The following is a 26,391-nucleotide window of genomic DNA, read 5'->3' as shown; positions in this document are numbered from 1 at the left end:
TCAGCCCAGGACCTGATCCTGGAGACCCGGGATCGAGTCCCATGTCGGGCTCCCTGCACGGAGCCTACTTCTCCCTCTGCCTGTGTCCCTGCTGTGCTGTCTCTCATTAGTAAATAAAAAAATTAAAAAAAAAAAGGTAAGTGCATTATGGGGTGCCTGGGTGGCCCAGTCAGTTAAGCATGAAACTCTTTTTTTTTTTTTTTTTTTTTTTAGATTTTATTTATTTATTTGAGAGAGAGAAAGTGTGCAAATGGGAGGAGGGGCAGAGGGAGAGAGAAACTCTCCAGCAGACTCCCAGCTGAGCATGGAGCCCAATGCAGGGCTCAATCTCATAACCCTCAGATCATAACCTGAACCAAAATCAAGAGTCAGATGTTCTAGCAGCTGAGCCACCCGGATGCCCCAAGATTTGACTCTTGATCTCTGTTCAGGTCTTGATCTTGGGGTTATGAGTTTAGGCCCTGAGGTGGGCTCCATACTCCACTGGAAAAAAAGAAAAAGACAAGCACATGAATGGCACAAGTAAAATCAAAGTTGTTTTAATAAGAAATAAGAAAAGAGCTATGTGATGGGCAACCAGCAGTTTTGTATGCGACCTGGCAGTAGCTTCTGGGCACGGTACAGGAAGGCACCTAAAAACCAGCCGTAGGTGACTCCCAGTCCTTAAGCCATGATGGTTTTATCTCAGCTGTCGCTGGAACCACCTCTCTCCACTCACTATTGCCCAGCCCAGGCTCTCACTAGGTCTCACCTGGTCCTGCTCACTGGTCCCTCTGATGCCAGCATCGCCTCTCTTGAACCTGCTCTCCACACAGCTGCCCAAGTGATCTCTCTACAAAGTCAAGTGCAGCTGCTTCGCCCCCAGTGTAGACTGAATCATTGTTCAGCGTTCTTCCCAGCCTCCCAGTGTGGCTCAGCCCCCCTCTCCTCATGCGGCTTTGCAGGAACTCCCACGGAGGGGGGCAGAGTTTATCTTCCCTCCCCAGGGATGTTGTGCTTGGCCATGGGCTTGTGGTGCTGATGGAATGTGGGTGCCACCTGAGGTGGGTCCCTTCTGTTTGTCCCCTTGCCGCCCTGTACTTCTGCAGGTCCCTGGCAGGAGAGCTGACCTTGGGTAGCTGCTGTTCCTTGGGTCTCAGCACCACCCAGTGCCACCCCAGGCATCCCACAGACCTGCACCCTGAGGTGGAGCCTCCCTCCCCTTGGGAACACTCGCATCTGTGTGCAAGAGTGTGGGGCTGTTGCTTAATCCACCGAACTTTGGTCAGACACATCGTGCAGCATGAAGGCAATAGTGAGGGTTACAGCTCCCCTGGCTCCCCTGCCCAAATCCCTGCAGCGGCAACTCAGCACCTCTGCACAGAGCAAAGCCACATTCCTCAGCAGAGCGCATAAGACGGCCCAGGAGGGCCCTTGCCTCCACCCCCAGCGTACCTTGCCTCACACCATACTCCAGCAGCACCCACTGCCCTTAGATCCCCACCAGCAGCTCTCCATACCTGTCTCCTGACACTAGTCTCCCAATGCGTGGAATGCCTTTTCCCTGCCTTTGTCCCCTAGATCCTTCTATCAGCATCATCTCCTCCAGAGCCCTGGCATCAGCCCACATTTCTCCAACGAAGTCAGAAGGGAGTATTCCTCTCCACTCCCATAGCCTCTCGCGTACCTCCAGCCCAGCACCTGAAACAGCACATTGAACCACAGGTGGAAGCTCTGTTATTATAGGCGGAAGCTCACATTAACCCAGCCCAACCCCAGCAGAAGACTTTAGCTCTAGCTAGAATTTAATATTCCCTCTTTTGCACTTTCTCCAAACCCTGTAAACTTCTGTCATGCCCTGTGAAACGCCTTGATGGGATTAGAAATGCTGTCAAGGACATTGCTGAGTGGATCCCATATGCCTTATTACGACACTACACCCTAATCCATATGGTTCCTTGGGACTCATTAGTTTTAATCTTACAGACACTGTGAATTATGCAACTGGTGTACATTTCTCTTTGCACTGGCTGCCGGGAAGTCAGATCTAAACTTGCAGCCCACTCTCAGCAATTTAGATGAGACTTAAGGAATATGCCTTGTTGACTAACCTTTTATCATTTTCTTACTTTTAAATTTCTCCCTCTTCATTTCTTCTATCTCTGCAAGTTACCTGATACACACGTGTGTGTATGTGTATATATGTACGCGTAAGGTGGGAAACAGTAGGAAGTGGCTAAAGGGGAAGGGGGGTCGCTAGTCAGAGACTCTATACATAATGTTTTCTCTCATTCACTTTGAGGCCTTCTCCCTCTAGCAGCAGGCCACTTGCTAACCTAGAGGCAGCAGCATTCAATAAAAGAGGGAAGGGAGGAGGGAACAAGCTTGCTTAAGGCCTTGGTTCAATTTTTTTATTCCGCTGGTTTGGAAAGGCGAGTCCTCACCTGCAACACAAGTAGAAGACTTCTTCTTTGGGAAAATATTATTTTTTTTAAAGATTTTATTTATTTATTCATCAGAGACACACACACACAGAGAGGCAGAGACACAGGCAGAGGGAGAAGCAGGCTCCATGCAGGGAGCCCGATGTGGGACTCAATCCCAGGTCTCCAGGATCAGGCCCTGGGCCAAAGGCAGGCGCTAAACTACTGAGCCACCCGGACTGGCCCCTTCCTTGGGAAAATATTAATGACGGATGCCTGGGTGGCTCGGTGGTTGAGTGTCTGCCTTCGGCTCAGGGGTGACCCCAGGGTCCTGGGATCGAGTCCCACATCGGGCTCCCTGCAGGGAGCCTGCTTCTCCCCCTGCCTATGTCTCTGCCTCTCTGTGTCTCTCATGAATAAATTTAAAAAAAAAAAGAAAGAAAATATTAATGACATTTAAAGTAGGCTATTTTGGAAGTCACATGAGTCCTATGCAGTTCAGAAAACTTTTCTAAACTGTCTAAGTATAGGATCATACGGTGTTTTAATGCTCAAATCGCTGTGAACTGCACTCAGGTGCGGGCTTGTTCACCGATGATGTGGGACGTAAATAAAGGTACCGCGTGCACACGGCTGCGGCTTATCTCCTCGTGTCTGGGTTGTGTCAGGCAACAAGCAGCTATTGAAACATCTCATCTTGCTCCACTAAGAACCAGATACCCAGGCAATACTTTAAAACCCAATGAAGTACACCGAGATTTTTGTTTTGGTACCTAATTCTGAGGCCCAATCCAGAAAACATGAGAGCTGTGTGGGAATGCGGAGTAGCTGGGAATCCCAGCAGTCCCAGAAGCCTCTGGTGGAGGCAGGTGTTACCGATGGATGTCTCCCAAACCTGCTGCCACCGTGAGCCTCTGTGAAGGTGCTTTGCCTCCATCCAGCCCCACAAACCAAACATTAAGGAGCTTGCTGGCCTTTACTGTGTTCTGTTTTGCCAGGTACTCTAGCAGAAACTGCCAAGGAAGGGTTGCTTCCAGAAACACCCAAGGACGAGAGGCTCAGCCAGCCTGACCCTCAGAGTGTCGAGACCCCAGGTGTCTTCTGAGTCATGAAAACAGTTGCTCTGTGCCCTTCCCACCTCCACTCCATCTGCTCTCTGTGGGTAGGATGAGACACGCATTTCAGGGAGGAAAACCGAAAGCAGAGGGTCCTTCAGGCACCCATAATTTCTGTTTGTGAAGAAAATGGGCAGGGATCCCTGGGTGGCGCAGCGGTTTGGCGCCTGCCTTTGGCCCAGGGCGTGATCCTGGAGACCAGGGATCGAATCCCACATCGGGCTCCCGGTGCATGGAGCCTGCTTCTCCCTCTGCCTATGTCTCTGCCTCTCTCTCTCTCTCTCTCTCTCTGTGTGACTATCATAAAAAAACTAAAAAAAAAAAAAAAAAAAAAAGAAAATGGGCAGACCCATTTGATAGTGCCCGGGGCCACTAATGCAACTTCCATTATCAACCCTCCTCAACCCTCCTCTAGGTCTCTATCCCACAGATTCTCAACCCTTGGCTGCATATTAGAATCACCTGGAAAGTTTAACACATACTGCTGCCTGGGCCTCTCCCTAGAAATTTCTGATCTCATAGCTCTGGGGTGCAGCTTGCCTTTTGGGGTTTTAAAAAACTCCCCATGTGATTCTGCTGTTGAGCAGTTTGAAAATTAACTCTTGTAGATGGTGCAGAGCACCGTCCAATAGAATTATGATACAAATGACAAAGGCAAGCCACTGATGGAATTTTAAATTTTCTAGTGGTTGCACTTAAAAAGTAAAAAGAAACAGGCTTTAATAATATATTTCATTTAACCTAATATACTCAAAATGTTATTTCAACATGGAATCAACATAAAAAATTGCTAATGAAACACTGCATTGTTTTGTAGTAAGACCTCAAAAATCTAGTGTGTATTTTACATATACACCATATCTCAATCCAAACAAGCCACGTTTCAAGCGCTCAAGAGCCACATGTGACTGCCAATATTGTGGCCACCAGTAAGTGGCTGCCACATTGGACATCACAGCTGCAGATCATTTGGTTGGGGGACAATAAGAGTGGTACCTGCTAAATAATGACCTTACCCCAGATATCTGCGTGCTAATCCCTAGAATCTGTTAATGTTACCGTTTAGTGCACTAAGGGACTTTGCAGATGTGCTGATGTTAAAGATCTTGAGATAGAGCAATCATCCTAGCTTCTCCTAGTAGATAAACGCAATCACACATACCCTCGTAGGAGGGAGACAAGGGAGATTTCACAGATGGATCAGCAGGGCATGTAACCACAGGGGCAAAGGTTGAGTGGTGAGTACAGTAAAGGAATGCTGGCAGCCACTAGACACTGGGAGAGTCCAGGAATGGAGTCTCCCTAGAGCCTCCAGGGGAAACGCAGCCCTTCTGATACTTTGAGTTTAGCCCTGAACATCTCATTGCAGATTTCTGTTCTCATTCTCCTATGAGAATAAATTTCTGTTGTTTTAAGCTACTAAATTTGCAGTCAAAATAGAAAAGTAATACAGCCCATTTAATAAAAAAGCACTTCCTTTTTTATCTGCATGATTGAAGTTATCACAGTCTTTCTTCTTTTATTGCTGGTTGGATACCTATTGATTTTTTTTTTTTCCCCGGAGGGCAGGGACCTGTCTTATTCATTGATGAACCCTCCACCACACTTAGCAAGTAAAGTGTTTGTTGCAGGAGCACAGTAAAGCGTCTGAAGCTCAGCCTCGGGGATGCCCAGATTCTGGTGCACGTTCAGGGAAAGCGTGAAAGAAAGGCCGCCTCCCGAAGAGGTCTCTATCTAGGAAAGCAACAGATCACAAACATCCCAGACGTCCATTGGAGCGCCTGCCTGCCCTGGTCACTTGAGGTGTCTTTGAGAAGGCGTGACCCCTGGAGTAGAGAAGAGGAAGAAAGCTCTAAAAGAAGGACTGCCTGACAGATCTGAGCTTTGAGGCCAATTCCCATGGAACTGGCCTACCCCTGCCTGTCCCCACGCAGACCCACCCCCATGCGATCTGGAAATTTCCAGTCCTTTTGCTAAGCTGCCTGAAATAGACATAGTTAAGTCTCACAAGTGAAAATGCCTCTTCACACATTTGCTCCATAAGAGAGCTTTTCTCCTAACAGAAATCAGCTGCCCTGAGGGTGGGCAAGTTTGATAAGGAAGTCCCTCCTGGGCCGTTTCTCAAATAGTCCGACCCTGGCAGCATGGGTCTCACCTGAGATGCGGGCTTATCCTGCCCCTATGCACTAAATTATGATAAATGACAGACTGAACACTGAGGTCCACTCGCCGCCTTTCAGAGTGGAACCTTCCAAGGGCCATGATCACATTGCGACTGGACAGGAACCATCCTGGATGACGCACCCCATCGTAAGCCATCGACCTGGGGACAGGCACTCTTACCCCATTTTCCAGACGAGGCTCAGGCCAGACTCACACAGTCATTGCAGAGTATCATCCCGATGATGAGCTTCACCAGAAGAGACAGGAGGAGGCTGAGGACTCTGCAGGTGGCCCTTACGCCCCCAATCTTCTGTACAGCCTACAAGAGGTGTTGGTGGGGGGGCTTCCTTGGTGTGTTTGGTGAGACCCAGGTTTTTAGGCTTTAGTGGTAGAGCAAGCAAGGAACAAGAATTGGCTCTAAAATGGACATAAATGAAGTCTTTATGCCTTTGCCACCTAAAAAAAAGAGTCCTAATTGCAGAATAATTTGCAAGGAACTCGTAATTGTGTCTTTCGTTTGTCTGGTAGCATCTACAGATGTTCATAAAGCAAGCTCTTTCCCAGGGGAATGCTCGCCGGCGATGCTCTCTGCCTAAGCACCACCGTGATGCTGGAAAGTTTGTACCCCTCGGAGTCACTGCCCCAGGGACACCCTCGCCAGGCAGGTCATCTAAAGGGCCTCCTCCTGCCTCGTGAGTTCACCACCTGTTTCCTTCAGAACACTTATCCTTCACAGTTTTTTCTAGTTTACTCTCTACTTGGAGCTGGGAGAGGGATGAAGGGAGGAGCCACGCGCCTGACCCGAAAGACACTCGGTGACTCTGTGACTGGATAACGTGAAGGTGTTTAATATTTGCTCATCAATACAGCAAGCCACTAACTGCTCTTTGCTTTGTGACAATACATACTACCCCACTACCACCCCCACCCCAACGCTAATTCATTTCACCAGAGGCAGTAGAGGCCTTGGAAATGTGTATTTGATGGTTGCTTCTGGGCTGATTCTGGGCTGATCCATCCCCAGAACAGCATGTGGAACAGAACCCGTGCCTGCCTCCCTCACACAATTTTCATTCTCTTTGCAGTGAGAGTCATGGCAACAACCTAATTCACACACTCATTTCTGGGTCTTTGGGATGCCTGAGAGTATCCTATGAATCCTATTTGCATTTGTATCACTTGTCTGCCAGTGAAAAGCCATGAATTCGATTTTAAAGTTAATGTTACCTTCTATACACTATGATTTAACACTCACCACTGTCTTTGGGAGTATATTCAGGGCAGCAGAGAAATTGTGCTTTCTGGGAAACTCATTCCAAGGTCCTGGGAACCTGAAAGTGATCTACATCCTTTGGGGGCTTGTAAAAGAACTGGAAGCAAGAGCACCTAAGGTTGACCAGATGGCCTGTAAGCGGGACACTCTTGCAGTGGAAGATGTGTAGTGGTAGGGAATAGAAGTTCCAGCTGCACAGTGATGGCATCAGAACAAAGAGCAGAAATGGGATGAAGCACCTGAAGAATTAACTTTACTTTGGGCTCCTACTATTCCTAGTGTGGCCTGTGGACCAGCAGCATCAGCTTTGCCGAAGACCTTGCCGAACACTGAGAATCCCCATTCCTACTCCACAACTACCAGATGGGAATCTACCTTGGGATGATCTCCAGGCGATTTGTAAGAACATCAACATTTGCGAAGTGCTGACTTATACCAATGGCAAGTAGGAGCTTGGGGAACTAGAGGAAATTCCTTACAATTTAGGAATTCCTTCACTTAGAGGAAATTCCACTATGGACATATTCAAGCCTTGGTCATATCCAAGGAGAGTGTGAGTCAGGGAAACAGGGCTTATCACTTCACTCTTGCATTCCTGAAGGTCTTGTTTCCTCGAGGAGGGTATAAGCTAACTGGGGCCAAGGAGAGTTTATGGAACTCCCTTCTGTTCCTCCCGGCACACAGCCTTGGGAACTAGACTTTGGTTTTTGGTAGGCGGTGACGTCAGGTCACTTAGCCAGCCCTCCTAGGATTATGTGTGAATATGAAGATCACAAAATGTTAGAAAATGGTTTAAGAATCTGTTGTTCATGCTCATAAACATAATGTTCATTCCTCAGAACTGGGTCTTTCCAGAGCCAGAGGTGTGGCTGTGTGGTTTTAATCTGCATTAAATGCCCCAGAGGCAAGGTTACATAAAAGCACAAGAAATCATGAAACCAATTTGGGTAGGCGCTGAAAAAACAAAAACAAAACATTGGTTCTCTAGTTCATTGGCTTTCATCTTCTCCCTAGGGCACAGAGAACTCTCAAGCGCATCATAATAGCCTTGGTAGTCTTCCCCCTCTCTCCCCTTCAGCACACCCCCGTCACCTCCCTACCCCTGCAGCTGATCACCAACAATAATTCTTATTTTGAAAATACTATGTCAGGGACTGCAAACATGACCTCACATTTAGCTTCTATTGCAGTGATCTGTGTGATATTGCAGTACCCAGAATACATGCAGTTTGAGAGCTTTTTAAGAAAATTACAGAACAAAGTGGTCCTAGGATATGTGTATGGTGCGACTGTGTGCATGTGTATGTGTGTGTGTGTGCATTTGTGTACTGTGTGGATTCTTGCCTTTACAGCAATTAGACTTTGAACCATGAAAGTAGAAAACTAGGCTAAAATATATAATTCAGCTCAAGTAAACATAGCCCTTTTCTCAAGAAATAAAATTAAAATCTGCACCAGCCAGGAACTCTAGTATTTGTTCTTGAAGGAAAGTATGTTCCTTATTATACTGTTCAATTTAAAAAAAAAATGAAATGCTTAGAAAGAATGCACTAATGTTCTGAGAATTCCATAGGGCTATGAGGAAGGCTGGAAAGAGCTTGGGACCCTGGACAGCCGCTCAGCCAGAGGAGAGACTTCCCCTCTAGCCACCACCTACGCAAGTGTCCCCTCTGCAGCTGTATCTGCACATCTTTCAAGTGAGAATGATAACAAGCATCAGCCATACATCTTCGTATTAATACAATGAGAGAAACACGTTTCAAAAAGTACACATCGCCTCCCCAAAATGCACCATTTGAGTAATTTCCATGCATATCACTCATCCCTGTTTTGCTGAATCTCCCTCCAGCAAGCGAAGGCATTCTCAGGGTTCACCACTAATGTAGCAGAGGAACAAAAGCCCTTAATTGCTTCCGTTCCTCTGGAAGAATCACCCACCTTCTAGAAGACTCATGCTGAGAGTAGGAGTTTCACAGCACAGCCAAATCTAAGGAAGTGAAGAGGGAGGAAATTTTCAAATGATGCTTATCAGCCCCTCCATACCCACCTCTCCATACCCAACTCTATATCCATTGCCAGAGTCTTTGGAAGACTATGCCTGAATTAGCAAAAGGCATGCCTCTCCTGAGTGGTATCTCAAGGAGCGTACCTCGTCATATATATAATATAAGGAATTAGCCCATACAGTTCTGGAGGCTGAGAGGTCCCAAGATCTGCAGTTAGCAAGCTACAGACTCAGGAGAGCTGACGGGGTATGGTTCAGTCTGAATCCAAGTCTGAAAGCAAGAGAGAGGACCCATGTGCCAGCTCAGAGGCGATCAGAGAGCAAATTCGCCCTTACTTCACTTTTTATTCTATCCAGGTCTTCCGTGAATTAGATGAGAGTCACTCACCTTAGGGAGTGAAATCTGCTTTACTCACTCTGCCGATCCAAATGCTAATCTCATTGAGAAACCCCTCACAGACCCACCTAGAATAACACGTGGTCAAATATCTGGACACAACTGCCCAGTTGACACATAAAACTAACCAACACAACTAGGGTGCATGGTGGACCACAGGCTGCATTCCACTCCCATCTGCCATCAGCCGGGCACGCTAGTGTAGAATCCACATAAACACACCCAGTGACCTGCCCTCCGTGGTAAGGACCGCTCTAAGAAATGACCTCTTCTCCAGAATCAAGGACACTGTAGTCATGCCTTTGTGGTTCCCTCAATCCCACCATAGTCTCTGGACTGATCATGGCATGGGCTCCCCGTAACGCCCCAACAAAGGGCATGTCACCTTATAATTTGTTTGAATGCAGCCTCTCTTTAATGTTTTACTCGGGGTCACCCGGATAATCATCTTAGTTACATGACTGACATGAGTCAAGGGTACAACGTTGAACCCTTCCTTTCACTGACAGAACCACAGCGTTCCCCTGGACTGGCGGGTCTGCTCCATATACTCAATTTCCCCTCAGTGAAGAATAAGAGAACAGAGGAAATCCGAAACAGCAGGAGGAGGACAACAAAAACAAAACCCAAACCTCAAAATAAGCCCACAAAGTAAGGAACCATGTAAATGAACAGGGAGATAAACAGAAATAACAACTGACAGAGCATTCAATGAGAACTGGGTCCCCGAAGTGGCACTTGTACAGAGCTGTGGCCTACGGACTGAATCATTGTTTACCAGCCACAGACATGCTGCTGGCAAGTTTGAAGGTGTGTGCAACAATTAGGAGTGGAACATGCGGTGCCCGGAGAACCATGGTATAGGGCCGGCATTGGAAAGCAAACAAACCCTACCTGTATCGTGTCTCCAAAAAGGAGAGGGTGGCATGTGAAAGGCTCACGTGCACAATATATAAATGTTTCATGAAGCAAAGGGTTGGAATAAATGGCAGTTCCAAGTGAATAACAACAACAACAAAAAAGGTTTAGATGTTGTCGGCTAGGAAACACAAACGGTGCCACCAGGGAGAGCTGGAGAATACAGTTCCTGCTACGGTAACAGGTTTAGAAACCAAATGTGACTCTGATGTGGAAATGCAATTTTTTTATGTTGGAGGAATAAGCATGAAGTGCCTTGCCTTAAAATACACTCCCAGTGTCCAGCCTTGAGATCTGAAAACCTGGAAATGAACCCAGGTCCGAGGAGGGAGGACCTTTGAGAAAGGGGCTTTCGGGTGATTTTTCAGGCCCAGAGTGTGAATGAACTTCTGGCCTTCGGACTGGCCGGATGGATGGTTGTCATACGGAGATGGATTTGCTGCTAGGTCAACAGCTAGTCTTACAGAAACTCAGCCTAATCAGTGACTGGAAACTTGGTTCCAGGCTAGTGTGTCCAACAGAAACCATGGACTGGGCTCCCAAATGCTCTCAGTATTGGAGTCCCCACTTGGAGAACCCAGACCTCAGTCTCCAAAGTAAAGAGAGTCACCATCCCTGTCCCCCTCTCCAGTCCAGCTCCTGGCCAGCTTAGCCGGGCCCAACCTCCCTTTGTACATACTTGCATGTCCAATGGCTGCCTCAAACCTAGACAGTCCAGACCCAAACTCCTGACAGATGCTCATACTCGCTCGCCCTGCAGCCTCCCCATATCAGCAAATGGCAGCTCCATTTTCCCAGCTACACAGGCCAAAAAGCCATGGGTTCATCCTTGACTTTTTCTCTCATTACCCCTCCTCTAATCATCTGTAATTCTACTGGCTCTACCTTCAAAATATACCCAGATTTTGGCTGCTTTGCACCACTTGCACTGTTATCACCCTAATCCGAGCCACGCCTACCCCTTGCCCCCTAACTGCACACCTGCCTCCCAGCTTTGCCACCCTGGGTCTATTCTCAAAATGGGTTAATCAGATCATGTCACTCTAACATGCAGAACTCTTCAATGCCCCCCAAGTCACTCAAAGTGAAAAGCCAAAGACTTTAAAAATCACCTGTCAGGAAATAGAATCCATTCTCTCCACCTCCGCTCATCTGTCTTGCCTTACATCTGGTACGTTCCCCTTCATTCACTCTGCTCCAGCCTCACCGACTTTGTCTTGCTTCCTTTAACACACTGGACTTAGTCCCACCTTAGGGCCTTTGCACCTGCTGCTCCCTCTGCCCAGAATACTCCTGTCCCAGGTGCATCTCTCCCTCACTCCCTTCAGGCTTTCAGGTCTTAACTTCAATATCTCCACAAGGGCCTCCTTGGCCACATCGCTTCAAATGTAATTCCCTCCCCAGGTGGATGGGCAAAGAGAGGGAGGGGGGTGGTCTCTCCCTACACCCAGAGTCCAAGGCTGTTTAATGTTTTGCCATCTTGTAGCTGCATGATTTGGGACATGTGACCTCCTGGGTCAGGGAAGGGAAGAGAGAGTTTGGAAGTGACACACCAGCTCTACCATGCTGGATGTAAGAATGGCACATAACAGTTTCCTGCATAGCTCATCAGATCAGTCAAATTTTTACCTAGTTGCAAAAGGGCTAGGAAGTGTAGCATTCTACGTGCTGAGGAAAAAAAAGGAGAACAAGACATGAGTGAATTCTATCTCATGAACTATGAGCTGTTTCCTTGGAAATCCTTCACTGCTTGGGCAATAAGGATTTGGGTCTCCCTACCTTATTGTCCTAAGATTCATCTGAGAGTGATTCCTTTTCACTCACCCATTCAACAAATCTTTTTTGAATTTTGAATGCCTCCTATGTGCCAGACACTGTGATGATGCTGAAGATACAAAACATGAGGTATTTTGGGGTTCCTAGCTGCAGTGCCGCATCGCAGAGTAGAAGAGGGGCACCGCATTCTGACTTCAGCTGCCCCCACCTAAAGTCGATGGCGTGCTGCCCATTACCCATGGGAGTAAGTGCGGGATGGACAGAACAGTCTTACTCTCCTCAGGAATGCTAATATTGTAAGGGGATACTAGAGTTTAAGCATTCCTAAAAGTTCTTGCAGCTGTCTCAGAACCTATAGACCCATTGTAGACATATGTAGTCACATAATTAATCATGATCTCCTTTCTCTCCTCAAGAAATAACAACTCATGAATATATATTTGATCTCAGAATAATGATTTGAGCACAATTTCCTTCCTCTTTTGACTTCAGGCGGACACCATGGAATCTTTTGCTGCAATTACAGGCAAAAATCTAAACACGCTCACAACAAGGACAGAGTTCAATTTGCGCTTAATGTAATGTTTAGGAGCGGAAAATGTTAAGATAACATTACTTTTGTGAATATAACTTAAGTCAGTTAAAAACACATATTCTCAAAACCACAAAACATTATATATTCTTCAAGGAAGCATGCATATCCATCCACTCTATGTGTTAAACATCCTAGAAGAGGTGCTTATGGAAGAGCATGGAAAAGGAGTGGGGATCCACATTCAAGGAGGGGAAATGACAGAACAAGAAAGCATCCTGGCATGGACTACGAGGCTAATGTACCATCAATTGAGGAATATTACTAAGTTGTCAGACACAAATTTTATCTCTTATTTTCCTTGTTTGAAGAGACACTCAAAAACATTTGTTGAATGGGCTAATGAAAAGACATCAACTAAAATTACTCTTTAGAGCCATAAGATAAATTGACAAGTCTTCCTACTATATTTCCATATTCTGTTTTCTGATCTAAGCCCAGGATTAAGTCTGTAAGTAAAGAGTGATCATATATCATTTTGCTAAAGGCAGACAATAGAGGATGAAGGATCATTAGGCATATCAGCTTCCTGGTGGGAAGCACAAAGTGTCAACTACTAGAAGACAGGCTCTCTATACATCCACAAAATCTGGGGGCTCTGTAGAAATGTGAAATCTCCAGTCTTATCCCAGACCTACTGAATCAGAATCTCCCTTTTAATAGGATCCTCAGGTAATTCATGGTGCATTAAAATTTGAGAGGCACTGGTCTATCACACAAAGCATGTAGAAGATTCTCAAAAACATATTAGACAATTGAATCACCAATTTAAAGACTCCACTAGCCAATTTTATAAAAACTCTGATTTATTCAGAGTCACCTTCTCTTTTTTTTCTTCATTAGTTTTTTTGGGGGGGGAGGGGATATGCATTCATATGTATGAACCTAAGTGGAAAGTTGGTAATTGTACTACTATTTTATGAGAAACTTCAGTAGAACCTATTTTCAATTAGGGTAGTCTACACTTGCTTGTTGTTCTTGAAGCTCCTATCTTGCTCTCCTTTTCTCTCTCTTTCACTTCCATTCTACATCTCTTTTTTTTCTGCCCCTCATTTTTCTTACAGCTGCTCCTGACTCCCAGGGTAAGAGGAGATCCCTGGAAGGGAAGGATATGGCTTAGCTGTGCCCCTATCTTGCTTTTTTTCTCCACAAATATGTGAATATGGTCCAGGCCTCTACCCTAACAGGATCCAGATTTAAATTTTACTGAGAGCAAACATTGCCTTAAGAACTCATTTTTTTTTAATTCTACTGTAATGGATATAGCGATAAAACAAATGCAATTTTCAGTCTATTAAGCACACATCAATACAAAAGTGAGGCATGTTGGTGGTTAGATGTAAGGTGGCTTATTCCAAGGCAAAAAGTTTGCAGTTAACATCATTTGGAGGATAGTATTTTTTAATGGTTGGTTATTATTTTAAGATCCCACTAAGATTTAGAAAAGTACATGATTTTTTTTGTTAAATGTGCTTTTGCAAATCCATTGACCATCTGTTACTTTGAACAATTGCCATTTTTGATATTATTTTTTATGTTCTGTTATGTAGATTGCTTGAGTTACAATGAACAGCCTATAAGATCAGATGTGTTTAAAACTCAAATTCATCTAATGTAAAAAAACATAAAGAAATCAATTTCTATGTCTCACCTTTTAAAAATGATTACTCTGTCTCGATCTGTGACTTCTATGATATTCACCTCTCCAAATATGAGACATAAATCTCTTTTATATCACATATTATTATGGACTGAATATGTTCATTCAGATTCATATGTCAAAGCCCTAACCCCCAATGTAGCTACATGAGTATACCCCACTTTTGCAAAGTTCTCATTATACCACTTCACTTTTACAAAAGGCCTACATTAGTACCTGTTTTTCACTAGCTGGAAAAAATACAAAGAGAATATTCACTGTTACAAAAAAAAAAAAAAAAAAGGCAGTTACTGCAGTAATGCAGGTCTTTTGTAAAAGTAAAGTGATGTAATGAGAACTTTCCAAAGTTGGGTGGGGGGTAGTCCTGGCTTTATGCCATTGCAGCTTGCAAAAGTTTTCACAGGAACAGTCTACTTCTGGATAGCTTAGGAAAGGTGTATTTGGAGATAGGGCCTCTGAGGAAATAATTAAGGTTATAAGGCTGGGACCCTGATCCCATAAAGCCTTAGCACTCTTTCTCCTCTAAAACACAAAAAAGAGGTGATGTTCATACAAAAGGCAGCTGTCTATAAGTCAGAATAAGAGCCCTACAAGAACTGAACTGGCCAGAACCTTGATCTTGAATTTATAGCTTCCACGACTATGAGAAAATAAATTTCTATCGTTTAAGCTATCTAGTCTATGGTATTTTGTTATGGTGGTTGAAGCCAACTAATAAATAGCTATTTCATGTGATTCATATATTTTATTGGTACTGTACATCAAACAAATTTGGTTAAGGTATTACCTGATTAGATTCTACTAAATATATAAGCTTCTTCTATTATCTAGACTTTTTAAAAAAGATTTTATCTATTTCTTCATAAGCAACACAGAGAGAAAGGCAGAAACATAGGCCGACGGAGAAGCAGACTCCTCACAGGGAGCCCGATGTGGGACTCCATCCTCAGACTGGGATCATGCCCTAAGCCAAAGGCAGACGCACAACCGCTGAGCCACTGAGGCATCCCTATTATCTAGACTTTGAATTCATCCTGCAAATTGGGAATTATGAATATATGGCATTCCTGCTACCATTCTCCATTCTTAAATAAATGGTAGATTACTAATTGATGACAGCATTAGTTCCTACTGAATCTAAACCAGATTTTATAGTCCTTGTCAGCAACCCAAGCAGTCACCATCAATAGATAAACACATTTAAGTTGATCTGTTTGCTATTCATGTATTAGACTATAAAGTCATTGCATGCTTGGATATTATACTATTTCTTTTCTATAGTCTATAAACCTTCATGTGATAGAAATGGAGTAAATTCTCACTGAATTAAATAAACTTCATTCTAACTATAAGCCTTCTCTTTTCTAAAAAAAAGATTTTATTTATTCATGAGAGACACATAGAGAGTGAGAGAGAGAGAGAGAGAGACAAGACATAGGCAGAGGGAGAAGTAGGCTCTCTGCAAGAGAATCCAATGTGGGACTCGATCCCAGGACCCCGGGATCACGACCTGAGCCAAAGGCAGATGCTCAACCACTGAGCCACCCAGGTGCTCTATAAAGAAAGTTCCCTATAGAGGAGCTTTGGGTCCTGAGTCAAGACAAATCTTTCTCGGCTCTACACAAACGCAGGGGAAAGAGAGCATCTTGTGTACTTTTACCTTTGAATGAATTTTTATCAAGTATGAATAATGAGTCATAATAATGATCATCATCATAATTCATAACAACAATGCATAATTCATAATAATGATTGGTGCATTATGCATCATTATGGAGGAAGTTCAAATTTGGAAGATGCAAGGACACAAAGGATTGGAAAGCCCAGTCCCTTGCCTTGAGGAACTCCCCATCTAGTTGAAATAGCAGGTTCTCACACATGAAAATCCCACTCACAATAGGAATAGAATGTGACAAGTGCCACTGCCAAGTGGATAGTTTTGGCAATAGGAGCATACGGTTCAGAAGAAGGAAGGAAAGATTTTCCTTTAAGATTAAAAGGAAATTCAATAGATGAACCAATTCCTGCAGAATTCATTTATTTTTCTTCTGTTTTCTCATAACAAACTCCCCTGTGGTCTTCTGTTGATTTATCAAATTAGCTATTCAAGATGGTTGCCTATTCCCCAAATAAAGATATACTCTCTACACTGCCCCACCCCATCATATTCAAAGCAAATGGAGGAGAATGATTTTCTAAATCTTTAAGTGCCTGGAAGATGCAACATGTCCTCTCTTTGAAGACTCAGTGCCCCATGGTCAAAGTCTTGCCATCCTGATTTAAGATGTCCTCGCCCTCAATAGCAATTTGCAAGAACAGAAAAGATGTGAGGCTCCAAAAACATCTTTGAGGGCTAAATTCTAAAAACTAATAAATTGCTTGGTCTCCTGCCTGCAGGCAGGCACTTCCTAGGGCTCTACCTCAGTTACTGGGCCTAATTAGTCAGTAGAGCAGAATTTAAACTTAAAAGTTTAAACTTAAAAATTTGGTCCTGCTGCAGAATAAAGAGAAATTAAGGCATTAATCCCCTTTACAATTGCACCAAAACCCATAAGATACCCAGAAATAAATCTAACCAAAGAAGTAAAGGATCTGTACTCTGAAAACTATAGAACACTTATGAAAGAAATTGAGGAAGACAAAGAAATGGAAACATATTCCATGCTCATGGATTAGAAGAGCAAATACTGTTAAAATCCCTGTGCAATCTACACATTTAATGCAAGCTCTATCAAAATACCAACAACTTTTTTCACAGAGCCGGAACAAAAAAAAATCCTAAAATTTGTAGGGAACCAGAAAATAGCCAAAAGAATGTTGAAAAAGAAAACCAAGGTCGGTGGCATCATGATTCCAGACTTTAAGCTATATTACAAAGCTGTAATCATCAAGGCAGTGTGGTACTGGCACAAAAACAAACACATAGATCAATGAAACAGCATAGAGAACCCAGAAACAGACCCTCAACTCTATGGTCAACTGATCTTCAACAAAGCAGGAAAGAATACCCAATAGGAAAAAGACAGTCTCTTCAACAAATATGTTGGGAAAATTAGCCATGTGCAGAAGAATGAAACTGGACCATTTTGTTATACCATACATAAAAATAGACTCAAAATGTATAAAGACCTACATATAAGACAGGAATCCATAAAAATCCTAGAGAAGAACACAGGCAGCGACCTCTGTGACCTCAGCTGCAGCAACCTCTTGCTAGACACATCTCCAAAGGCAAGGGAAATAAAGGCAAGAATGAACTATTGGGACTTCATCAAGATAAAAAGCTTTTGCACAGCAAAGGAAATAGTTGACTAAACCAAAAGACAACCTACAGAACGGGAGAAGATATTTGCAAATATCTTATCAGATAAAGGGCTAGTATTCAAAATCTATAAAGAACTTATCAAACTTAACACCCAAAGAACAAATAATCTAATCAAGAAATGGGCAGAAGAGGGATCCCTGGATGGCTCAGCAGTTTAGCACTTGCCGTTGGCTCAGGGTGTGATTCTGAAGTCCCAGGATCAAGTCCCACATTAGGCTTCCTGCATGGAGCCTGCTTCTCCCTCTGCCTGTGTCTCTGCCTCTCTCTCTCTCTCTCTCTCTCTCTCTCTCATGAATAAATAAATAAAATCTTAAAAAAAAAAAAAGAAATGGGCAGAAGATATGAAGAGACGTTTTTCCAAAGAAGACAAACAAATGGCCAACAAACAGATGAAAAAATGTTCCACATTACTTGGCATCAGGGCAATACAAATCAAAACCACAATGGGATACCACCTCACACCCATCAGAATGACTAAAATTAGCAACTCAGGAAACAACAGATGTGGAGAAAGAAGAACCCTCTCACACTGTTGGTGGGAATACAAACTGGTATAGCCACTCTGGAAAACAATACGGAGGTTCTTCAAAAAGTTAAAAATAACTTTTTTAACCTATATACCCATATACCCTACAACCCAGCAGTTGCATTACTGTGTATTTCCCCAAAGAATACAAACACAGTGATCCAAAAAGGCACCTGCACCCCAATGTTTATAGTAGCAATATCCACAATAGCCAAACTATGGAAAGAGCCCAGATGTCCTCCTATAGATGAATGAATAAAGAAGATGTGGTCTATATATATAATGGAATACTACTCAGCCATTAAAAAAGAAATCTTAAAAAAATAAATAAATAAAAATAAAAATAATTTAAAAAAATGAAATCTTGCCATTTGCAACAAAGTGGATGAACTAGAGGGTATTACGCTAAGCGAAGTAACTCAATCAGAAAAAGACAATTATCATATGATCTCACTTATATGTACAATTTAAGAAAGAAAACAGGATCATAGAGAAGGGAGGGAAAAATAAAATAAGATGAAATCAGAGAGGAAGACAAACTATAAAGAGACTCTTAACTATAGGAAACAAAATGAGGATGGCTGGAGGGGAGTGGGGGATGGGGTAACTGGGTGATAGGATTAAGGAGGACAGATCATGTAATGAGCACTGGGTGTTATATGAAACGGATGAATAGTTGACTTCTGTCTCTGAAACTAGTAATACTCTACATGTTAATGAAATGAATTAAAAAAATAAAATTAGAAAAAAAGAATTTGGTCTTCCTGGACTAGTGGTAGTGAATCATTACTGTTCTTTAAATTACCAAGAAAAGAGCCCTTCACCCAGCACAGTGTAAGCAATAAGCAAATCAGCAAGACATTTTGCTGAGGCGGATGTTTGTTGTTAGCATTTGATTACAGAGAGATTCTCAATCATTCTGCGAGTCTGTTGATTTTTTTAAGTGAAAACTAGATAAGGAAGACAAAGTATCAAGCTTCCCTGTTTGAAAAGACTCAAAATACCCTCTAAGACCTGCAAACTTGTACCAAGTGGCATCCCAGGGTTTTCGGAGTAGTTCACTATCGTAGACACTAAGAGTCATGCCCCACATTACTTTTTCCCTGGCTGTCATCCAGTTTATTTATAGAATGAGATCAAAGAAAAGACATATCCCCGGGCTCCACGCTGGGTTCCATAAAGAAGCATCTCCTGTTTTCCTCTAAATTTGAAAAAGCACCGAGAGAATCTTGTTTTCAAGATGTAGAGTCACATCCTCCTACCTCCAATCCATGACCTTCAACCCTACTGTCCTAGGAACCTGGCTTTCAGGGAAGGAATCTGATTGATGGAGCTACATGTTTTTAAGAATGTCAGAATGTCTTCATTTCTGAGAAGAGCTGGGAATTGGCAGAGAACTTCCTCCACTTAAAAGGGAGAAATGTTTCTATTACCAAGTGAATCACTTTCTCCAGCTGTAAACAAACAACTGAAACAGCGTTAAGGAGAGAAATACTGCAAAAAGGGAGAAGGGTGGGGCAAGGGCTACTGCTCATATTCTTATTTTTGAAGAGGTAAATGGGCAGAAGAACTTTTTCTGGCCCATTCTTCTGCCTACCTCTCCCAGACCCCAAGCAGGCGGAGGAGCAGAAGCAAGAGCGTGGGCCCAGTCCTCCACATTACCAGCTCCCCCTCTCCTCACCTGCTCAGCTGGAGAAATCACAGTGTCAGTGGTTTTCTGGCTTTTCTCTAAAGAGAAATCCCCAACAAGTGAAGAGTTATTTGCCAGGAGTCCCAGGGATGAGAAAGAGAAAGGAAAAGACAAAAGAGGGAGAAAACCAACATTATTGAGCTCATGGTTAATGCCAGACACGTTATATTCTGATCAATTCCAACAATCAGATATGAGACACTGGAGTCGGATGAGACCTAGATTTGAATTCCAACTCTACCACCTACTAGCTATTTGACTTAACCTCCCTGAAAGTCAGTAGGGTCACCTGTAAAGTGGGGTTCCTAATAATAATCTAGGGTTCTAGAGAAGATTATATGAGGTCATGCACGTGAAGTCCTTAAGGTATAAATGGTAGTAAAAATTTATCAAAATTTAGCTCTATTTTCTATGTGACGTATATGAGTCAGAAGGATAGGTGACTCCCTTAATCAACTGATTCCCAGAAGATGGTACATTTCCTCCTTAGGATGATGCCTGACTAGTTCAAAACATTAGACAAGAATGCAAGTGGCTTTTTTTTTTTTTTTTAAAGTGCAAGTGGCTTTAAAAAGGTATATGCATTCTCAATATACTCAGAAGTCACTTCTTACACTCCCTTCATAATTATGTGAAATAATGATCTTTAGAAGTTACTCTCAGACCCTGCATGTCAGTCTCTGCCCAGACCATCCTAGCAGTCAGACTGAGAACTCAGCTAGCTGGGGGCCCTATGAAACCTTTTCCTGCCAGACTAGGCTCTCCTGATGCCTTCCTCCACCTCTCTTTCGGATGGATTCCTTTGCACTTACTCCCTCAAACTTCTGGCTTGCCTCTCAGCAGCAGCTCCCCTCCTCCACTCCTTCGGATGGGATTCTTACCCATGGATCTTGTGGTAGAGACACAATTCTCACCAAGTATTATACTTAACTCTTCTACACCTGGCTATGCCAGAATGTCCGGCCTAATTTCTCCTGCTGTGGAGTACAAAGTCTACAGGACCCAGATGTCTGCAGATACTAAAATAGCAGAGCCTTGGTTAGCCTGGGTTCCTGAGTGGCTGTGTGGAACAGATCATTACACCATACCACTCAGGATACTTTATAAAAGTAAAAACTTTTATTTTGTTAAACCACTGATTTGGGGCTGTGTGTTCTTACAGCACAGTCTAGCATATCTTAATTTATATAAAATTCAGTCCTTGTCTATAAATTACAATTGAGTCTCCTTGCTCTTGGCTACCTCTCCAAGAATTTTTTTTTAAGATTTTATTTATTCATGAGAGACATACAGAGAGAGGCAGAGACATAGGCAAAGGGAGAAGCAGGCTCCCATGGGGAGGCCAATGCAGGACTCCATCCTGGGACTCTAGGATCATGCACTAAATCAAAGGCAGACGCTCAACCACTGAGCCACCCAGGCACCCCTCTCCAAGACTCATACTGGGTCCCATTTTGCCTCTGTGATCCTAGCACACTGTGGCAGGTGCGGAATGGGAAGTTCTAGTCACCTTCCAGTTTATTATTTGCATCCCTCCTTCCCCTTCTCCCTCAAATCCTACCTCAACCTCAAAGAGGTCAGGAGATAACCCAGCTGGAGATTAGCTAAGTCACCAGAATAGAAACTGGAACAGGGAGTTTCCAGCTGATACAGAGAGTCAATAGAGCAAGGAAGAGAAAAGTAGAGAACGAATTGACAATTTCAGAAATCGGTATAAGTGAGCTGAATCTGAGAGTTGTTCAAAAGTAGGAATTAAAGTCTTGGAGTCTTGGGGTCTTGGAGCCAGTGCTTTGGGATGGAACAATGGGGCCAAAGGGAAAGTGAGTCGTGATCAAAAGTAGATGATCCTGGGCAATTCCCTCTCACCCCGATTGATGTGGCTCATCTACCTCTGTTGGGTCAGCGGGTAAATCTGTAGAAGTAATCCTGGCTGGCCTCAAGGATCAGGTGTCTACTAGCACAGGAGCACTGACCAATGCTACTGTGCCAGGTGATCTATTAAATCCCATCATCCTTATAAATCCACAGGGTTTATTCCATGCTCTTCAAGGCAGAGTTCCTCTTTCCCCCAAAACCCATGTCACACGTCATCGGTGGTTCCAATCCAACACGCTTATGACTTGCTTCTTATTCTAAAAGCTTATTCACTGTGTAATGCAATTTCTCCAGAATAAGCACAGAGCTAATTGAGGAACTTAATGACTAATCTCTCAAGCCAAACAAGATGTTCACATTACCTTTTTAATGTTCGAGTTTGTGACCAGATTATCTGATTTGTCTATGAAAGCAATAATCACACCTTACACCCCAAGTAGCATTAAAAATCAATGTGCAGTGGAAAAGTTAATTAAGATTATGAAATATTAATTATCCTTTTTGATCTTTTCATTTAAAAAATCCATTCTTCCTTCATTTGCTCTATATTCAAAGCTGAACTGTAGATGATGTATCTCTGAATTTACAAGGCTATAAGCAGTGATATTTACAAGATAAATCTGCATATCACACACTGAATATGCAATGAGAAGCAGCAGACTGCCCAGCAGCCCCTCTATTATTAATACCCTGCATATCTGGAGAGATTGTAAATCTTTGCTTATAGACCACATTAAATTTGTGATTAAGTGTAAAGGCAAAAATCCTTTTATTTCAGGCCCCAGGAAGTAGTGATAGGAGATACTGTTCCCAATGAGCTTTCTAAAATGATCCATTTTAAACAAAGCTAAAAGCTTTTACCATTAAGGAACACTGAGTCATCTTTAGAGTGGCTCTCATATCACCAAATCCTACCTGACTTTATTTCAGAGCAGATTTATCTTTTAAAAATTGTTTTTTCATTTTGTGCATATGGAAATTCATACATCCTATTCACCTTCTGCCAACATACTACTGCTCATTCCTACTAAAACTGGGGAAGGCAAGAATTTATGAAAATGTGTGCATTTAAACTCTGAAATTATAAGGTACCTTCAAATCCTAAACCCCTTTCCTTTATACAAAGCTGGCGCTACCAGTAGAACCCCTGGAGGTGGTTTCAATTTAATTTTTATTGTGCTTTTCAGACCACATACAGGTTTTATTTGATGTTTTTAGTACATTAAATGGTCAGTATATTACCTAACAGACAAATCAATTTGAAATGGGGTAGCTTGTCAGAAATGATGCCCCTACCCCAGCTTTTACAATTTAGCAGGTTCTACTTCTCTTCTGAGAAACTTCTGGGGGTGCTATTCCTAGAAGGGGAGGTGTGAACATTCCAGAACCAGTTAATATAGCCAATCTTATAAAATGAAGTATGAGTACTCCATTGTCCAAGACGCTGGAGCACGCATTGTCATTCCCTCACTCACCTCTACAGTCCAGTGACTTCTTACTGCAAATGTTTATAACTCTGCCTAATGTCTTTCTTCTCTGAGGGTGGCAACGTGTGCTGAGAATGCTAGGGAAGTAATGCCTCCAGGAGAAGTGCTCATCCAATGGCCAATGGAAATTTGGTGGATAGACCACATTTCATTTGCCATTCAGTTGAGATAATTCTGATGCATATTTCTACATTACCTCTTCAAGTTGCCAAGGAGGGTTGAGTTCAGTTGCCCAGGGCTACTGAACCCTAGTCTAATAGTCTATTTTTGGAGAAATCCAAAGGCAAGTCCTTTGTGCTTCTGAGGATTCAAAAAGAAAAGCTATCTGCCTCCAAGTGTTGGGTACCTAGACAAAGAAGGGTCAGTAATTCTGGGTCCATGAGATGATGGACAACAGAATCACCTCTGATTATGACTTGGTAGCTGCAAAAGTCCCAGGTAGTAGTTTTACACAGAAACATGAAGACTTACAGCCTTGGAGTCCAACCATGAGCAGTGTGGCCAAGGTTAGCCTGAGGGAGTAGGATCATATTCCCCAAGACTTGCAGGAGGAAAAGCAGGGTTCTATTACCTCTCCCTTCACAGCAAGCAACCGGCAACTGTAAGACGGCAGTGCAGCCCTGAGCTTCAATAAGCAACATAATTTGGTGATGGGAAGCGTCACCTACTGCGGGTTACTGAGTCCAGTGACACTCCCCATGGGTACAGAGGTTGAAGCAAACATTATGGCTGTGCTATCCAACATGGTAGCCATTAAATTTGCATCTAAATTAATGAAAATTAAATAAAATTAAAAGTTCAGCTTTTAGTTTGAACTAGCCACATTACAAGTGCTCAATAACTACATGCAGATACCCTCAGGGAAGAAAGTTCAATTGGAAGTAGCCTCCTTAGTTATTGGGTATTTTAGGGAGAGGGGAAATCTCAAGGAAGTAAAACATCCCAACTTCCTGACTATAAGGGACCTAAGGTATGGGGTGGTGATTATAGTTAACCACATGGGGTTATATACTTAAGGGCTGCTAAGGGAGTAAATATTAAATGTTCTCATCACAAGGAAGAAATGGTAATTCTATGAGGTGATGGAGGTGTTAGCTGATGCTGCAGTGGTAACCATTTCATAATATGTAAGTGTATGAAATCAACACATTGTACATATTAAATTTATACAATGTTATATGTCAATTATATCACAATAAAGCTGGAAAAATAAAGAGGTGTAAGAGGCATTAGGATAGTCATTAAAAAAAATAAAAAGACATGCCTTTATCTGCACCCTAAGTTCATGAGCAATTCATACCAATTATAGAATTACAGAAGTTATAGAATTACTGCAAGAGTCTGGAAATTATATAGGCCACCCTACTGACCTAATGTTTTACAAGCTAGCATGAAAATAAGATGAGTATACCTGTGATTATTGGAAGAAGTATACATAAATGCTAAGGGAACTATAAAATCTCTATTATAAATTACACAGGCAGAGATTAATTTTAGCGGGGATCAATAAGATAGGCATGGAAGAGATGGCATCTTCATTAAGCCTTGAAGTATATGTAGGATTTCAGTAGGTGGAAAAGTGAGAGGAAGACGGGCATTCTGTTCTAAGATAGAGGCAAGGAAGCAGAAACCATCTTCAGGGAAGGTTTAATACACTGTCTAGTAGTGAACGATAAAGATGGACCAATGGCCTGGGGCCACTTGAAGGAGAACCAAGAGAGTCGAACAAGTATCCTTTCCAGCGCAAAGCCAGAACTACAGACCTTTCTAGGTAAATGAGACTCCAGATCTTTTTCTCCATGTATCCCTCCTTAGCTAGCTATCATTAGACCACAACATGTGATTTCTCACCACAAGATGGGCCCCAAGTGTTCTAGTGACCCTCAGGGACAGCCCCTGCCTAAAATTCTGAATGTCGGGTGCCTGGGTGGCTCAGTGTTTGAGCGCCTTCCTGCGGCTCAGGGTGTGATCTGGGACCGGGATCAAATCCCTCATCAGGCTCCCTGCAAGGAGTCTGCTTCTCCCTCTGCCTGTGTCTCTGCCTTTCTCTCTCTCTCTCTCTCTCTCTCTGTCTCTCATGAATAAATAAATAAATCTTTAAAAATATAAAATAATATAAAATTCTGAATGTCTTGATACTAATTCTGATAAACTACACAAAGGTGGTGCCTCCACTTGCCCATTCAGAACAAATAGACACTTTCCTTTTGCTGGTGTGACTGCAGAATATTCTGGTATGATGCTTTGTCCTGATCCCCACTCCAAAACCTTATAAAATGGCAGATGAAAGAACCTCAACTTTAAATCACTTAAGCAAAGAGGGATGTGTTGTAAGATTGCAGGGTAGCTCAGAGAATCAAAGAGAAAGCTTATCTCCTGAGCCGTGAGCAGAACCAGGGAAGACCTTAGACTCTAAAGACCTCAGAAGAAAACAGAAACAGGCATACCAGCTGGGACTTCCCTGCCTTGCCTTGGCGCTGCTCTCCCGAGGTGCTCCTCATCCTTTCCATTTGCAGACAGCCTCTGCTTCCCAGCTGTGGGCAGAGCACCACCACTGCACACTTGCCCCTTGTGGTTCCAGCACCAGAGTGGGGCGGCTCCCATTTAAGACCTTACAAGGGAAAACTCAGGGCCATCTCTGGACACATCACTGTGGCCAGGGAACTAGGGACATGTAAAATGATGACAGTCCTCCTTTAGACCACATGACCAGGGTTGTGGGGAGAGGAGTTCCCCCCAAAAGAAGGGGATAGGAAAGGGAAGATATAACTTGGCTCAGACATGACCACTCACGGTAGCTGTTGTGGTCAGCCACCCCAATCGGAATATGGGATACAGGGAGCATTTAGAACAGACTTGTGAGGAAAGGGGGGCAGGCACGAGTTTACAAGAGGTCTCACTATACTAGACAACTATCCTAAGATGTGTAAGAGGCCTGACGTTAGCCAAACCTTGTCGGGCTCCTGTTCCAGTCTTGTAACCTAGGCCTGCAGCAAAGAGCACAACGGCCTCCAATTTGCCAAACCCACGCATAAGATGCAAAGCATATAACTCTTCTGTACGAATCATGTTGCCACACAAAGCCAAGCCACATCCTGATTCCCATCCTCTCCTATATTAGCTTCAGCGTGTTTTTCAGGCATACTTTGCACCTTTCGCTAAACAAATGTATTTTCTAGGATTTAAA

The 26,391-nt window shown here is 43.3% G+C and overlaps 1 long non-coding RNA gene across 1 annotated transcript in view; it reads right to left on the bottom strand.

Moving 5' to 3' along the window:
- Positions 1-523: 523 nt before the first annotated feature.
- The window catches only part of LOC118350075 (uncharacterized), a 52,276-nt gene continuing 26,408 nt past the window's right edge, over positions 524-26,391 (bottom strand). The window contains exon 3 of the long non-coding RNA XR_004803225.1: positions 524-1,680. This is a non-coding gene — a long non-coding RNA (uncharacterized LOC118350075). The remainder of the gene's footprint in view (positions 1,681-26,391) is intronic.

Source organism: Canis lupus, chromosome 10 (assembly GCF_003254725.2).
Source record: "Canis lupus dingo isolate Sandy chromosome 10, ASM325472v2, whole genome shotgun sequence".
Classification (NCBI taxonomy): domain Eukaryota; kingdom Metazoa; phylum Chordata; class Mammalia; order Carnivora; family Canidae; genus Canis; species Canis lupus.
This window is presented reverse-complemented; position numbering and strand designations above follow the sequence as displayed.